The sequence below is a fragment of the Bidens hawaiensis genome, unplaced genomic scaffold (assembly GCF_021521415.1).
Source record: "Bidens hawaiensis isolate Kalapana, Puna unplaced genomic scaffold, B.hawaiensis_p1.1 tig00013803_1, whole genome shotgun sequence".
Lineage (NCBI taxonomy): Eukaryota > Viridiplantae > Streptophyta > Magnoliopsida > Asterales > Asteraceae > Bidens > Bidens hawaiensis.
Window position 1 is genome coordinate 55310 of NW_027492178.1, and position 17971 is coordinate 73280.

The following is a 17971-nucleotide window of genomic DNA, read 5'->3' on the forward strand; positions in this document are numbered from 1 at the left end:
ACGTTTAAAGACAAAAACAAAAACGTTCAAAGGCAAAAATACTAAAACGCTCATGCTAAAAAATGGTTTTCGTGAAGAAAAGTAAATAATTGATCGATCGATTAACTATCCAAAACTATTTATTTCATGAACCAATTATTAATTGAATATGTATTGATGATTTCGATATCTTGTGATGTGATTTCATATATCGATTTCATGAAATATAAGTATTGTTGTACCTAATGTACGTTAAACAATAATTGTATTCTATTTTTTCTCATATATATCCATATACGTGATGCACAAAATATTGAAAAGGTACTTTGTTTCCACCTCACTATTTTCAATCACAGAGGTAGGTGGTCATGTTCTGATTTTCGTCTACAAATATTTTCTAATGTGAGAACATATTTTTCAACGGTGACGCACAAAATATCTTTTTTTTTACTTTTCTAGGATAAGTCATGTAACAATAATCCATTCACAGACACTATGTGTGTGTAGAGAGAGAGAGATATGGGTCACCTTGTTATGTGTATGGTTTTCACTTTCATGTTCACCAACACAATTTCACTAAATCAAGAACAAGAAAACGATCGAATCACTGCGTTGCCAGGGCAGCCAGAGGTGGCGTTTTCGCAGTTTTCCGGCTACATTACCGTCCACAAGAAACATGGTCGAGCACTTTTCTACTGGTTAACTGAAGCTGCAACTCCTAATCCACTCCTCGAACCTCTTGTACTTTGGTTAAATGGAGGTAATATTATTTTACTAATTGTTACATTCCATTCAGTCATCTTATAATGTTTCTTTTTAATTTTTCACATATGAAACCTTACAATAAAAATAATTAAACGACTCAGTTTGATGTTTTTTTGTCAATGATACATTGTGTATATTAAATAAAGCTGTATATATGTTAAATATTTTTTTTGGTATAATTATAACAAAAATGAGATGAAATTATTTGGTAATAATTAGTTTGTTTGGCTAACGTTGATGATTAACCTAATTCCAACCACAAGTATTGTCTCATTTATCTACCTTAGGATATGTGAGTTATGATGTGTATTTACTTCACCATATTCAATGCATGTTCTTGTTGGACGTAATTTCCGTTGGACCGACTCATCGAGCCTATGATGGATTGGTGTCTTGTTTATCAAGTTGAGCACGTGACTTGGTTTACATGGAATAAATTACTTGGTCAACAAGTCGAGCCAATGACTTAGACAGCAATAAATTTATTTATTAATTATTGTTTAAATATGTTTTTACTAATTAGTGTTTGAGTATGATAAGGAGTTTGTATTCTAGTCTAATTAGGTTTTCATGTTTAAACTAGTATATAAACCCGAGCTTGTGGGTTATATCATTAAGAGTTTATGCATTGTAATTTTTCGAGCTAATGAAAGTTACAAGGATCGAACTTATGATCTAAATGCGTTTTGTGTTTTCGATTCTGGTTACCAAACTTCAATTGGTATCAGAGCCAAGTTCAAGAAATCGGTAATCAAGTTAACTTTGATCGGCGGTGAGGCGGATCAACGGTACGGTGATCGCGGAAGACGGTGGCTCGAGGAGAAGCTATCAATCGGTGCATATCGAAACAAGTTGGTTTCCGAACGGAGTGTTCTGCTGGCTAAGAAGTGTTCGTTTGCAACGATCTGTTTTTTGTTCAATTATCCGATAGAGTGGGTTTCTTTATTCGAAGAGGAATAGAAAGATAATTGGCATGTTTGTTGGTTTCCTAGTTTTGTGGAGTTTTGATTTTGTGATTACCAAGGTTACGAAAGTCAATGAGGTTTTCTAAGGGTTTATCATAAAAGTCAACAAGAGGAGTTTCTTATCTTTTCTTGTGCTACGATTAAAAGGAACAGTAAGAAATTTGTTTTTGGGTAAAGAACGGTTCAAGAAAAAAATACAAACAAGTGGGTTTGATATTTTTATGGGTTAAACAAGATGGTTTAGCCGTTATTGCTCAGTTGTTATTTGTTGGACAAGTTGGTTCAATTCAAAGTTCGTATACTATTGAGTTAAACGTGTTAGGTTTTAACCAAAGTTTGATTTATTTTGTGAGCAAGCGGCTTTGGTTCTGAAAAGTTGTTCAGACTGATTTGTTCGTATTGTTCCAAAGGACTGGAGCAAGGGATTTGGACAAGCAGGTTCAATTTGTTTTTATAGGGGTTGAACGAGTTATGTTTTAACCAAAATATTGATTTGAAGATGTGCTCGTTTTTTTGATTCGGGAACAAAAGATGATCAAGTAAGACTGGTGTTCGCTCGATTAGCTGACCAGTATCACAACCAAAGGAGTGGATGTGCGAGTTCATACGACCGAGCGAATGGTCGGGGACAGGGTCACGGAGGTAGTCAAGTTTGGGAGAGCCTAAAGAACACAGTCATGGATCAACATGAGTTCCTGGAGATCAAGATCAAGTTGATGAAGACCGAGATGGTTGTGAAAGTCGAGAGGGTCAAGATCATGGGTCAAAACAACACGTCAAAGGAGACAAGTTCAAAGTCAAAGACCACCTATTTCAAGTCGGAAATTAGGGGGTGATTGTTGGACGTAATTTCCGTTGGGCCGACTCATCGAGCCTATGATGGATTGGTGTCTTGTTTATAAAGTTGAGCACGTGACTTGGTTTACATGGAATAAATTACTTGGTCAACAAGTCGAGCCAATGACTTGGACAGCAAGAAATTTATTTATTAATTATTGTTTAAATATGTTTTTACTAATTAGTGTTTGAGTATGATAAGGAGTTTGTATTATAGTCTAATTAGGTTTTCATGTTTAAACTAGTATATATACCCGAGCTTGTGGGTTATATCATTAAGAGTTTATGCATTGTAATTTTTCGAGCTAATGAAAGTTACAAGGATCGAACTTATGATCTAAATACGTTTTGTGTTTTCGATTCTGGTTACCAAACTTCAGTTCTCCTCACACACCGGTTTCTAATTGCTCAACAACATCCACATAATTGGTTAAACTCAACAACCCTCTAGAATGGTTTATAATCTTATATATATTAATTATATACATAGATTTTATTTAAACGGCTAACTCACACACCCTAATTCTTGTTTTAAATCTACATCTATGGTTATCATGAGATTTTAACCCTTAATGAGGACAGTTTAAGTTTCTACGTACATTGATACTGATAGATCGACTACAAAAAGATATGGTGACAAAACTAGTGATACTTTTAATAATTTTTTATCATCGTATATCTATCAAGATTAAGTTCAAGTATCTCATGAGCTTAATTACTTGATTAAAGCCTCTTATAAGCTTAATCAAACCTCCTCCCAACCTCGGTTACATGTCACTTTACACTTGTTTGAATACACAATGAGTGTGTTTGTGTATTACCTTGTCAAATTTAATAGTTCCGCAATCATATAACGTGTCTATGTTTAATAACTCTATGCAGTTTCTTTGTATTCTTTAATTTCAAAATAAGCTATTATAATGGGTTGTCAAATTTAATACTTTCTTTGTATTCATTATATTACCTCCTTATGACTTATTAAGTCATAAGTTATAAGTTATAAGTTATAAAGTTTTAACATTACTCACAAAACCTAACTTCTCAAACACCTTATAGCTAGCTTATAAGCTAAGCTATAAGGATGTAAAATAAGGAATTCATGTGTTATAACTTATAAGTCAAACATTTATACTCCGTAACTTATAAGTCAAATGGGTACTTGTATCTCTCTGACTTTTGTATCTACTACGGGGCTGTTTGTTTATATCTAAATGGAACCATTCAGATATAAACATCAGATTCATTTAGACTTCAGACTGTTTGGTTCCAAACAGAAAAACATCTGAATGAATTCAGACTTATTATTGTTGCTGAATGGGACAGAGGTTCATTCAGATCTGAATGAACCAAACAGCCCCTACATCTATAAATGACGGGTCAATATTTATAACTTTAAATAAAAAGTTATTAAAACCGTATAAGTATTTATACTATTATTTATACACAAGGTTTTTTTTACATTTTTTAATCCCTGTGTGAAATAATTGTGAGTCTTAGGTCGTGATTGATGAAAAGATAGGCTTGCATCATATTTATTTTCTAAGTTATTATTTGAAGAAAAGTGACCGGTCAGAATGAATATTATATAAAATAAGAATATTGAATTCAATCAAATTAATTATACTTAAATGATTGGTAGGTAGCTATGAAATAAATATGAGAATTTTAATAAGGAATTGTCAGTAAAAAGGAAATTTTTTACCCAAACCGTGACGCCTTGTTCTGTTAGTATTAAATTTTAACAAATATTTGCTATTATTATTAAATAATTTCTGAAGAGGTAGGTCCCAGCAGAGCCCAGTTGGACCCGCAAGACTCACCTTGAACAGGGACGTCTGCGCAACGACCAACTGCTTCCGCAGGACCCACCATGCTCAGAGAAGACCTTACGCGCAGTACGCCAGCTGTACCCGCAGGGAAAGCCTCCCAATGGTGAAGTACCCCGCTTGTTCCCGCAGTTGCGGATACAAGCCATCAGGGAAGGCTACCCGCACTGATAGCAAGGCTACACGCACAAGGCACTAACTCTTGCTACTTCAGTAGTCACCTGAAGGAATGAGCAAGGCGGGAATACTCCCGCCCAAATGAGCCAGTCCGTATGCTTCTGGAAGATCTTTTGTACTATACCTACCAAGGTATGGGCAAAACAGACGATCTGACCAGAGCAGCCCATGAACCAATCACAGGGTGACAGCTCACCGACAACAGTACGAGGAGGAGCACCCTCTAGTACTGTTTCACTATTAGCCGCTGCCTACTCACCAACCCTTACTGTGGGACGTGCGCAGCCTATAGTTGGTGGAACAGTGCATAGCCGGCAGTAAAGGAACAGTATACAGCCGACCTTGTCACTGTCGGCCGCAGCCTATCCACCAACCAGCATGGCTTGTGCGTAACCCACTGTTGGTAGAACAGGAATACTATTCGGCCGGCTGTACCTTCTAGGAAACCTACCTTCGGCTATAAATACTCCAACACCTTGGAATGGTAAGGACATCATCTGATATCTCATTATCTTATCTAGCAATCTCTTAATATACACTTATATTCAGAGCAATCTAGTCTGATTCTCACGCCGGAAAGATGGGCCTTCAACGGCAAATACCCGGACCAGACCGTTTCCATTGGCCCAACAGTTGTTGATCCCACACGCACCTTACTCAAACGCTTATTACAGAAAAACGCTGACATCTTCGCGTGGACACCAGCTGACATGACTGGTGTACCCCGAAGTAAGGCAGAACATAAGCTCAAGTGCGATCCGGCTGTTACGCCAGTCGTACAAAAGCGTAGAGTAATGGGGCCAAAACAAACTAACGCGTGTAGAACCCAGGTCAATGAACTCCTTGACGCAGGCATCGTACGCGTTAGTAGATATCAAACATGGGTTGCAAATCCCGTTATGGTACCGAAGAATAACAAACAATGGCGCATGTGCATAGATTTCAAGGACTTAAACAAAGCATGCCCCAAAGATTGTTATCCGTTACCCGAAATTGATCTTAAGGTGGATTCGTTAGCACCGTTTCGCCTTAAATGCTTCCTGGATGCGTATAAGGGGTACCATCAAATCCACATGGCCGTTGATGATCAGGACAAAACCGCTTTTCGGACGCCCGATGGCACATTTTGTTACCAAATGATGCCATTTGGACTTAAGAATGCCAGGTCCACATACCAACGCCTGATGGACAACCAGTTTCATGCCCAAATTGGGAGGAACTTGGAAGTCTACATGGATGACTTGGTCATCAAAAGCCCTGACGCAGAAGCGATGTTGAAAGACATCGAAGAAACTTTCAACACGCTTAGGAAGATAAACATGAAACTCAACCCGAGCAAGTGTGCCTTTGGAATGGAAGAAGGGAAGTTCTTGGGGGTCATCGTCACTAAAGATGGCTTCAGAGCGAACCCGGAAAAGGTCGAAGCCATTATCAAAATGGAATCACCTACTACCATCAAACAGGCTCAGACACTGAATGGACGGCTAGTGGCACTTAATCGCTTTTTAGCAAACCACGCGGATAAGTCGTTTCCTTTCGTGTCAACGTTGAGAAACTGTTTAAAGAAAACGCACTTCCGCTGGACACCAGAAGCGGAAGCAGCTTTTCAGGAGATTCGGTCACGCTTGATCGAACTCCCAACGCTCACAGCACCAAAACCGGGAGAGGAGTTAATCCTATACCTTTCCGCAACAGATAGAGCAACCGGGGCAGTCCTGCTAGTAGAGCGAAGAGGCATCCAGATGCCAATCTATTATGTCAGCCGTATCCTAACAGACGTAGAAACCCGGTACTCTACCCTCGAAAAATTAGTCTTAGCACTTACACACGCTTCACGCAGGTTAAGACGATATTTCTAGGGTCACCCAATCACCATTCTCTCCAACTTCAAACTTGCAAATGTTCTAGGCAAACCCGAGTTATCGGGACGCCTAGCCAAATGGGCAATTGAGTTGGGGGAATACGCGATAAAGTATAAGCCAAGACCAGCCATAAAAGGCCAGGTTTTGGCCGACTTTATTGCGGAAGTGCCTGCATCGCGGGAAAAAGAGTGCCAGGAAGAGGCTCAACCCTCTCCAGCACAGGACATCAATGATGTCTAGCGACTCAATACTGATGGAGCAGCCAGTAACGAGGGTTCAGGCGCAGGGCTGAAACTAACCAACCCAGTAGGCCAAGAATACACTTACGCTATTCGACTGGATTTTCCAAGTACGAATAACGAAGCCGAGTATGAAGCATTCTTGGCCGGACTGAGAATTGCGCGTAAGATGGGAGTGAAACACTTGGAAGCCCACGTGGATTCTATGTTAGTAGCCAATCAAATCAACGGGACGTACACGGCCGTGAACGACACAATGGCCCTGTACCTCGCACAAGCAAAAACCCTTATGCGCGATTTTAATGATTGCAAAGTCATACACGTCAAGCGTAGTGAAAACAAATCCGCGGATGCGTTAAGCAAGCTTGCATCATTAGCCTTCAACCACTTGGGAAAGGACATCCGCATTGAACTCCTCGAGGCACCTTCGGTCCCGCACAAGGAAATTTGTGTCATCCAAACCGGCACAGAAACGTGGATGACACCAATAATAAAATACCTTGCGGCAGGTACACTACCAGAGTCAAAAACACAGGCAAGAAAACTACGCTGTAAAGCACTGAATTATCAACTCATCGATGACATCCTTTACAGACGTAACTTTCTTGGCCCATTCTTAAGATGCGTGGACAACCAAGATGCTGACTACCTCCTAAGGGAAGTACACGAAGGCATCTGTGGAGTACACGCAGGTCCACGCGCTGTTGTAGCTAAGCTAAACAACGCGGGATACTTTTGGCCGGGGATGCATACGGATGCGCTGGCATACATCAGAAAATGCAGGTCTTGCCAGCTCTACGCACCCAACACGCACCGCCCGAAGAATGAACTTGTTCCAGTCACCTCTTCATGGCCATTTCAGAAGTGGGCCATCGATGTGACAGACCCATTTCCTACAGCAGCAGGAAATGTTCAGTTCCTAGTGGTAGCCATCGACTACTTCACCAAGTGGATAGAAGCAAAACCCTTAGCCCAAACAACCGCGAAACATATCAAAAAATTTATTTGGGAATTTATTATTTGTCGTTTTGGACTTCCACAGAATTTGGTGAACGATAACGGCACCAACTTTGCTGACAAGAAGCTACAACAGTGGCTGAAAGAACTTCAAATCACCCACACCTTTACCTCAGTGGCACACCCGCAAGGTAATGGTGAGGTGGAAAGAGCAAATAAGAGCATCGTCGAAAGAATAAAGAAAAGACTCTTGGAACACAGATCCGCCTGGGTGGACGAGCTTCCGCACGTCCTTTGGGCAAACAGAACGCTGAAGAAGGCCAGTACGGGAGAAACCCCGTTCAGTCTCACTTATGGCACTGAAGCCATGGTCCCGGTCGAAATTGGTTTACCCTCACCAAGGGTCTTGATTCAGCCAGAAGACAATGATGCAGAAAGACGGTTAGACCTTATGCTAACCGAGGAACGCAGAGACTTAGCCGCAGTGCGTGAAGAGAACTACAAGCGACAAATGCAAAAGTACTACAACACGCGGGTAAAACTCTGCAACTTCAATGTAGGAGACTACATACTGCGTAACAACGAGGCTTCGAACCAAGAACGCCCAGGAAAGCTGGCCCCGGTCTGGGAAGGGCCATACATTATCAAAGAAGTTCTGGGAAATGGCGCATACCGGCTCGAAAGGCTCGATGGCACTCCCATCCCAAGAACATGGAATGGAGCTCAATTACGCAAATGTTATATGTAGATCAATTCCAAACTTGTAAAGAAAAGGCCTAGAGCCACTTCTAATGGAAATGATTCTCCTTTCACAATGTGTTGATAGCCTTACCTTTATACTTATGAACTTCCCACACCGATGTGCCGGTATTCACAGCATAAATAGGGGAAGAAGTAAGTCGTTACGTGTGGAAGGCGGCAAAACCCGCATAAACACAACGGTAAAAATTTCAAGTTTTAAGGAAAACCTCCACGCAGGTCAGATGTAAGTAAAGTTTAGCCATCCTTGTAAGTGCAAGTGACGGTCTTACCCGCACAATCACGAACAAGGAGGCAAAACTTCAACCTATTATCTACCACGTCCAAAGGTTAACTTATTCTAAACACTTAGAAAATTTCAAAGGAAAAGATGAGGAAAACTTCCACGCAGGTCAGATATAAGTAAAGTTAAGCCATCCTACTAAGTGTAAGTGACGGTCATACCCGCACAATCATGAAAGAGGAAGCGAAACGAACTTATAATTTGCCACGTTAAAAAGTTAACTTATCTAAGTACTAAAGAAATTGCTAAGTTAGATCAAAACATGCGTAAAATAAACAAGGCAAAGAATTAACACAATCTTTATTCCATCAAAATTCAAATATTACAAAGATTGCTGGGTGCATACCCGCATACAAAAAAAGCTATACAAAAAAAACAAAAATCTACGCTAATGGTGGAAAGGGATCTTCAGGATCATGCTTCAGGACCACTTCCACTTGGACCCGCACCATCAGTAGAGCGTGGCGGTTCAAGGAAAGCTTTAAGGATAGCTAGCCCATCATCAGCAGCAGCGACTTCGTTTACCTTCTCCACCACCGGATGCGGGAAGGCGGCATACTGATTCACTGCTTGGTCATAAACAGCTTCAGTATCCACATCATACAAAGGGAAGTTGGAAGGCGGGATGCCTTTCTCAACAAACCCTAGACCAAGCAGGAAGCCGGCCTTTTCCCCATCCTCATGAGAAGCGTTGAGGGCTGTGCTCATAGCATCGTCATAAGACGTCTCCGTGAAGACCCGATGCACAATCTACAAAAAGAAAAAAAATACAAGTATCAAAACCTTTTCTATTTACAAAGAAAAGCGTAAAGACATGAAAAGCTTACCTGAGACAACGCTTCTCGAAGAAGCCATTCCTTGGCAACCAGAGCTTCTTGGAGGGCGGCTTGAGCTTGGTTACAGGCGCGTTCGGCTTCACTTTTATTGAGGTTGGCAAGCAACACTTCCTTTGCAGCAGCCTCTACGACGCCCTTTAGCTTCCGCTCAGTGTGGTCAAGCACGCCCCTCTGGTCCAGGATCTCTTGGAGCTTCTTCGCGTCCTCCATCGCCAAGGCATCATGAGCCTGTTGGAGCGCCTCTAATTTAGCTTTAAGTTCCTCATTCTCGAGGCGTAGAGGCTCAGCAACAACTTCAGCCTTGGTGGCCCTTTCAGTTGCGTTCCTAGCAGTTTCCTTAGCCAGCCGAAGCTGTTCGTTAACAGCTTGGGCAGCCTTGGAACGGGCCTCGAGACGGGCCTGAACCTCAACTTCAAGGGCCTTGAACGCCTTCTCCTTCTCCGCAGCCGCGGCGGAGAGCCTCCTATTCTCCTCCCGGACAGCCCGCGCCTGAGCTACTTCTTGAATGCGAGCTGCTTTTAACTTGTCGTTTTCACGACAAAGCAGCTCGACGCGCGGCTGCATCCGGGCCAGGAGAACCCGAAGCTCATTGGTTAGCCTACCCTCCTGGTAGCTAGCAATGGCTTCCCCCAACGCACCACTGGGAGCTGCGTGACGAGCCCACTCCACGCACTCCACAGGTGTGCGAAGGGTTGTTCCTCGGCGGATGTTCCATCGTGGAACATACACTTCATTGGAATCCGACACTGCAAAAAACAAAAAGCAGTTAGGAAAAGATGATATATAAAAAAAAAAATAGGCCAAAAGAACCCTACGCACCTGTAGGGTCAATAACAGGCCGATAGCCGCCAAACCCATCACCTGAACCCAAGGGAAATCCGTCCAAGAGGTCAGGTAGATGGAAAGGAGGCAGAGGTAGGCGAGAAGCCCCATGCATACCTGAAGGATCGGCCGTCGTTGCCGATGACGGAGAAGGCATGGTGAAGGCCGCCGCGGTCGCCGCTGCGGAGTCCGCAGCAAAAGTAACCGCCGGCTTAGTGAAAGATGCGGTAAATATGGCACTGACAGCCGGCGGTGATGTCATCACAGCTGGAACAGTTGGCTCAACGGAGTGAGCAACTGAACCAGCGGAAGCAGGCGTAGGCGCAGCCGCCTGGGTCGTCGCCTCAGGTAGGCTGACCAAGCCTACCGTCATGGGCGGGGAGGTACTCCTCCCCGCTCCACCCTGGAATGCCGTAGCATCCACGCCTGCACAAGGAAGATAAGTATTAATGATGGAAAGCTATGAAGTTAAAAATAAAGGAAGTTTGTACTTACGGGTTTTCTTGAGCCTAAAAGTGCGGACAGGCGGGGACGAACCCGATGGAGCCGGCCTCTTTGCGCCGCTCACCGTCGTCATCCTGGGCTCTCCGGAGGTGACAGTCGCAGCCTCCGGAGCAGTGGTCTTATCACCACCGGGGTTCCCCGCCACCTCCTCGCTCTCGGTCTCTGAGTCAGACCGAGGCACCGGATCGGCAGTGGAGGCCACCTTCGCCTTCCCCTTCCCGCCGGCAGCCTTCTTCTTCCGCACCAACGAAGGACCATCTGCGGATTCCTCATCAGAACACAGGATTAGAGGAATTCCAGCAGAGGTTTCAACATTGAGGGGTCGAGGGTTGAATAACGCCTTACCTGGCCGCCTGGCGCTCAGGATCTCGTGGCCTGGCGGGTAGACCTCCACGAACCGATCCGCCGTCTGTGCAAGGATGGGCAACTCGTTCTCATCTAGAGCACGAGTACCCATCCGAGCGGGACTATCAGCCTCCCGCGGATACAGGAGCGACTGCAAGTCGTTCCCCTCTGAAATAAAAGAAACAGTTAGAAGACAAACAAATATAAACAAAGAAGACAGACAGTACCGTAAGGGACAGAGTTCAAACCGTATTCAAGGACGATCGGGATCTTTTGCGCATCCGCATCCTTCCACACCCGGCTCATCCCGAGCATCACCATCCCGGACTCCGCAAAGCGGTAAACCGGAGATTGGACTCGGGATATCTTCGAGAACCATTCCGCCTCCTGATAGTTGGAGGCGTGAAGGCTGGGGAGTGCTTGCCCATTCTTGAACTTCATGGCAAGGGGGATGGCGCGAGCGGAGATAAAAAAGAACTCCCGCTTCCACGAACGAAGACTGCGCTCGGTTGCGCAAATCTTCAAACCCTTTATACGGGTTATCAGAGTATACCACCCCTGGATGCACCTCCAAGAGTAGAAGGTCATCAGGCGGTCGACGAAAGGCTCACTGCCCAGAATCCGGCACACCCACTCGAAGTGGCGAATCTTCGCGATCGCCATCGGGTGCACCTCGGTCAGGTGTACACCGTGCCTCTCTAGGACACGGTACACAAACTTTGTCAATGGGAACCTAAGATTCCCATAGACAAAGAATGCGGCATATACACCGATCTTGCCTCTGGGGGCATCATACACCGTCTGATGAGGTTCAGGAAACTCAGGCTCGAGAGACTCGAGCATGAACTTCCTGACGATGTACTGATATAGATCGACAGGCAGAGCACACTGGCACTCGCCAGCAGTACTCTTGTCATCCTTGTCGGACGTGGATGACGGGTGCTCGGCGTGCACCCCAGCCTCCTGGGCTGTACCCTCAAGATCGTAAGCAGAAGACATCTTGCAGGTATGAAAAAGAGAACGATTTCAAGAGAATGCTCGACTGAAAAATGTGAGTATTCGCCGGAAATCGTTTTGAAGATGAAGAGAAAAGTGAAAGTGTGGATTTCAAAGGACCCTCTCCCCCTTTATATACTAATCGCAATTAATGCGGTGAATTTAATGCGGAAGAGAGAGAAATCGCAGGTGCAATGAAACTATGACACGTGGCAAAAAGCAAGCTGGCAACAGCTGTTGAAAGGACGTGTGCCAGTAATTTCGCGGCCACGCGCCCGAAAATTCGCGCCCACGCGCCTGAAAAAGCGCCTGGAATGACCATATACTGTCACGTCGCCATAACTTCCTGCACGTCCTGACACTGTCAGAAGAAACCGTCGGATGACGTTTCAATAGTTTGGACTGTTCTTATCCTTTCACCAACTCTTCGAATTTCAAAATTTCGAAAAGATTCAAAAGCGGGAAAATACCCCTTACCTTGGCAACCAAGTAACTATAAGACAGGTGCGAGTAAAGTGTTAAGGCAAAACCCTTCACATACTTAGCACCCGCAGGGAATTGACGCTAGGAATACCTTGGAAGTAAAGTAACCGTAAGACAAGTGCGGGTACAGTGTCAAGGCAAAACCCTTCACATACTTAGCACTCCGCAGGGAATTCAAACCAGGAAGGATCTTCTGGGCCATGCTTGCGGAAACGGGAATAACATCCCCGCATGGCGGGAACGTCGAGAACTATATTGTTTGAAACTCCAAGATGGAATTGGTGGTTTTAACATAATTGATCACTATGTTGAAAACTACCAAAACCCCATGGAGAATCCACACAAGTGGGACTCAACGCTCCTGACTTGCGAGGAGGTTACAGACCTACCCGCTTCATACCCAAAGATCAAGCAGAAAAGTCAGGAATTTCTGCGTGACATTAGGAAAACCGCGGGAAGAATCCCCACGGAAAACCTTAAAACTAAAAACCCTTTTCAAAACCCCTTGCTAGTCCAAAAGTTCACCTCACTTATTAATAATTCATGAGAAGAACATTGGACTGGGGGGACTTGAAGAGGTAGGTCCCAGCAGAGCCCAGTTGGACCCGCAAGACTCACCTTGAACAGGGACATCTGCGCAACGACCAACTGCTTCCGCAGGACCCACCATGCTCAGAGAAGACCTTACGCGCAGTACGCCAGCTGTACCCGCAGGGAAAGCCTCCCAATGGTGAAGTACCCCGCTTGTTCCCGCAGTTGCGGATACAAGCCATCAGGGAAGGCTACCCGCACTGATAGCAAGGCTACACGCACAAGACACTAACTCTTGCTACTTCAGTAGTCACCTGAAGGAATGAGCAAGGCGGGAATACTCCCGCCCAAATGAGCCAGTCCGTATGCTTCTGGAAGATCTTTTGTACTATACCTACCAAGGTATGGGCAAAACAGACGATCTGACCAGAGCAGCCCATGAACCAATCACAGGGTGACAGCTCACCGACAACAGTACGAGGAGGAGCACCCTCTAGTACTGTTTCACTATTAGCCGCTGCCTACTCACCAACCCTTACTGTGGGACGTGCGCAGCCTATAGTTGGTGGAACAGTGCATAGCCGGCAGTAAAGGAACAGTATACAGCCGACCTTGTCACTGTCGGCCGCAGCCTATCCACCAACCAGCATGGCTTATGCGTAACCCACTGTTGGTAGAACAGGAATACTATTCGGCCGGCTGTACCTTCTAGGAAACCTACCTTCGGCTATAAATACTCCAACACCTTGGAATGGTAAGGACATCATCTGATATCTCATTATCTTATCTAGCAATCTCTTAATATACACTTATATTCAGAGCAATCTAGTCTGATTCTCACGCCGGAGGGTGGTCACAAGGAGGAACCCCCCCCCCCCTTCTCAGTGACGAGCTTACGGTGTCTGTTTTGCAGGTCACCTGAAGAACAACCTTCTCTGCTGGACCTCATCCTCGTGGGAAACATTACTTAACCCACAGATTATCCGTAATCTGCCCAGGGTCACTTAGTGTTTCTTCAATTTCGAAAATGTTTTTGTTATATAACATTAACTTTGTTTTAAACAATGTATTAAATTTACCATTCAAAAAAAAAAATCAAAATACTTGAAGTTCTCATATGTAGGAATTAAGTTTTTTTTTTACTTTGGATAGTTGGTGTAAATTTGAATTATGAACAAGTAAGATAATTCTCTTATACTTACTCGGCTCTAGTATTTTCTAGGCTATTGTTGTAAATAAAATGTTGCATTTCAAATTCAAAAAAGTGACTTGGTATTAGTTCTAGCAATATTAATTTTAACTTGAGTGTGATCATGTTTAATTTTCTTTTACATTGCATTTGGCGGCATCAAAATATTTGTTTGTAAGTTTTGTTCGTAATGATATAATTAGCAATTCGACTAAGTATTTTGTGTTGTTACTATTGCACTAATTATTTATGTTTTTTTCCAAAATCTTGGAGAGTCATTCATCATGTTGTATCATAGACAATATATACATTAAAAACTAGATCGATTAGAAACCCGTTTTATACACATTATGAAAAAATTAAAATGGATAAATTTCATGAATTTGTAAATACTTCTTACAACTGAAATTACAAATTGTATAATGGAAATTGAAAAGTTATGTTTATAATTCATAAACACACACACACCCCTTACCCCTCCCAAGGTTACAAATCTCATTTCAATTTAGGCCTTAAGAATTGTTGAGCATGTCTTGTTTACGATGTGACTTTAAAAACGCGTTCACGATGTGAGTTTAAAAACGCGTTCACGTGATCCGGACCCAGTGACTTATATTTGTAGAATTGATTATGCTCACTTTAGTAGATTTTCAACTTTCAAAATATATTCATTTAATCATGTTATTTCATCTACCAATAAAGATATTTAATTATTATCTTTTTAAGTAAATAATATGAACATATTAAAATCATATACTTGTATTTAATTGCAGGACCGGGTTGCTCATCAATAGCATATGGTGCATCAGAAGAAATTGGACCATTCAGAATTAACAAGAATGCATCTTCTCTCTCACTCAACAAGTATTCTTGGAATAAAGGTAAATTAAATAACTTATATTTACATCAATAAACTACACTTTTAGTTAGAAGTAACATAGTGATATTTTTTTAAAATCAATACTAAACCAAGTTTATATGATACCCAGAGGCAAATATTCTATTTCTGGAGTCTCCAGCCGGTGTTGGTTTCTCGTACACGAATACAAGCTCAAACCTCAAAGACTCGGGTGACAAGAGGACGGGTAGATTTCTATCGATATAAACTAGTTTCATGTATGATGTTTAGATAAATATAAAAGAAGTGTAATTTTTGTTACATGCACAGCATATAAAAGTAAATTAATAATAATAATAATAGTAACAATAACAATAATATTTTTTGTTAAATGTAATTGTTAATAAGGTAAAATGTACAATTCATTATTGTGTTTTATAATGCAGCTAGTGATGGATGTCAAGGTTTCCACAATACAAATATAGAGTTTTATATATCTGGAGAGAGTTATGCAGGTAATCTTAATTTGTGTGCACCCACAAAATAAGGGTGAAAAATAAAACTAAATAACTAATTTGTAATCTAGAGGAATGTAATATTTTAAGGCAAATTATAATCATATATAACTAAATGTTTGTTAGTCGATAATAATTCCGACTGAGTTTATTTCCACTGTGTCCTAAATTTTAAAAAAATTGGATCTCGGTGGTCCAAAGTTAAAAAAAAACAACTTAATGACGATAATTTTTTTTTCAAGTTGAAAAATGATTTGTTAGGATTTTGATCAAAAGAATTATACAAGTCGATTGATATAAAACTTAGCTTGAAATCGTGCTCCAAACGATTTATTTTTTGTTAATTGGAATTTCAAACACCCAATTTAAAGCACTAATTAAGTCGTTTTGGAGCATTGTTTCGAGCTAAATTTTACATCAATCGACTCGTATCCTCAATCTGACCAAAATCTCTAAAAAATCAATTTGAGATTCGCAAAAAATTTAACATCGTCAAGTTTTTTTTTTATTAATAGGGGATCACTGAGAGCCAATATTTTTAAAATTGGGGCTACCAGTGGAAATAAACTCATTTGGGATTACTATCGGCCAATTGTATTTTATTGAGATTTTTAAAATCCAATTTGCCATCTTTTAAATAAATTGAATATGAAAGAAAACAATTATAAACATATTTGTTATTTTTCTTGTGCTTCCTTATTCAATTTTGCTATCTTTTATAGGTCATTATGTTCCTCAATTAGCCGAAAAAATCCATAATTACAACATGAATCACACCAATCCAATCATCAATCTAAAAGGGTTTATGGTAAGTTACAATATGCATCATCTGATTATTGCACAACGTAACAACAAACCTACAATATGCAATTTCTTGATGTAGGTAGGAAACGCGGGACGGATAACAAGTATGATAACATTGGCACAATAGAATATTGGTGGACTCATTCGATCATATCCGACGCAACCTACAAATCAATCACAAGTCATTGCAATTTTACGACACCAAAGTATAGCGAAAATTGTGACAATGCTATAAACTATGCATGGAGTCATGAGTTTGGAGAGATTGATCAGTATATTATTTATGCACCATCTTGTAACAAAACATCAGGTAATTTTACATTATGTAGGCTCAAGAACACGCTTGTGCGTAGACGAGCTTCAGGTTATGATCCATGCGTTGAGAGGAGAGCTGAGAAGTATTATAACCGGCCTGATGTGCAACACGCAATGCATGCCAATTACACAGGGATTCCATATAAATGGACTGCTTGCAGGTAGGTTATATATATATATATATATATATATATATATATATATATATATATATGGGAGGGATATTTTGAAAACTTGATGAGTTGTAAGAACTTTAAGAACTCAATTTTGGACCACACATTTAATTAAATGAGTTTGAATATGTGGGTGAGATTAAATTTGATTAAAAAATGAATCAGGAGAGAGAATAAGTATTTTTGATAATTACACAAGTTTAAATGTTAGTTACACATGTGTAATAAGTCGATTCGGTGTGTAAAAAATTACGGTATTTTTTTGTACATTACTTAAACTTACGTATTACACATGTATAAAAAAAATTCAAAAAAAAATTTTGTTACGTTGAGTTCTTTCGAGTTCTTAAAGCTCAAAGCGGTTCTCAAAAGAAATCAATCATATATATATATATATATATATATAAGGATGAGTATCATTATAGACCTCTTAAATTGTTTAAGAACTTAAGGGAATCCTTGAAAACTAACGTTTTTTTTTCCTAAATAGATTATATGTTAATGTTATTTGAGTGTAGTTTTATCATTTTTTTACATATATATGTATATATATATGCATAGATCAAAGTATCAAACAAATAAAATGCGATCATGCATGCATTAGTGATAAAGATTTTGGTTCTTGATTGTTTTTGTAGTGATGAACTTTTGGACAACCGGAAGGATTCTGAGTTTTCGATGCTAACGAAATACAAGACACTAATAGCGGCTGGTTATAGAATATGGGTCTTTAGGTAAGTTGCTTAAGCATCATGTTTAAAAAATAATGTTCAAAACGACGTATAGCGAACTGATCAATCTAAAGGTATATTGTATTTTAAAATACTAAATTAGTTATAAATTTATTTCCACTTGGATTAAAATTTAGATAGATGTATTACCCTTTGGTTCGGCTTTTGTGTTCCTAGTATTATATTTTATTTACATTAATTTTATTCCAACTATTTACTATTATATAAAACTATTTTTCT

The 17971-nt window shown here is 41.0% G+C and overlaps 1 pseudogene across 1 annotated transcript; it reads left to right on the forward strand.

Annotated features, from left to right (window-relative positions):
* The first annotated feature begins 498 nt into the window (after positions 1–498).
* LOC143544888 (serine carboxypeptidase 24-like) lies at positions 499–17738 on the forward strand (annotated as a pseudogene). The gene is made up of 7 exons (XR_013137329.1): positions 499–739; positions 15129–15236; positions 15345–15455; positions 15645–15708; positions 16431–16520; positions 16592–16988; positions 17639–17738. The product of XR_013137329.1 is annotated as a serine carboxypeptidase 24-like (transcript).
* Positions 17739–17971: the final 233 nt, after the last annotated feature.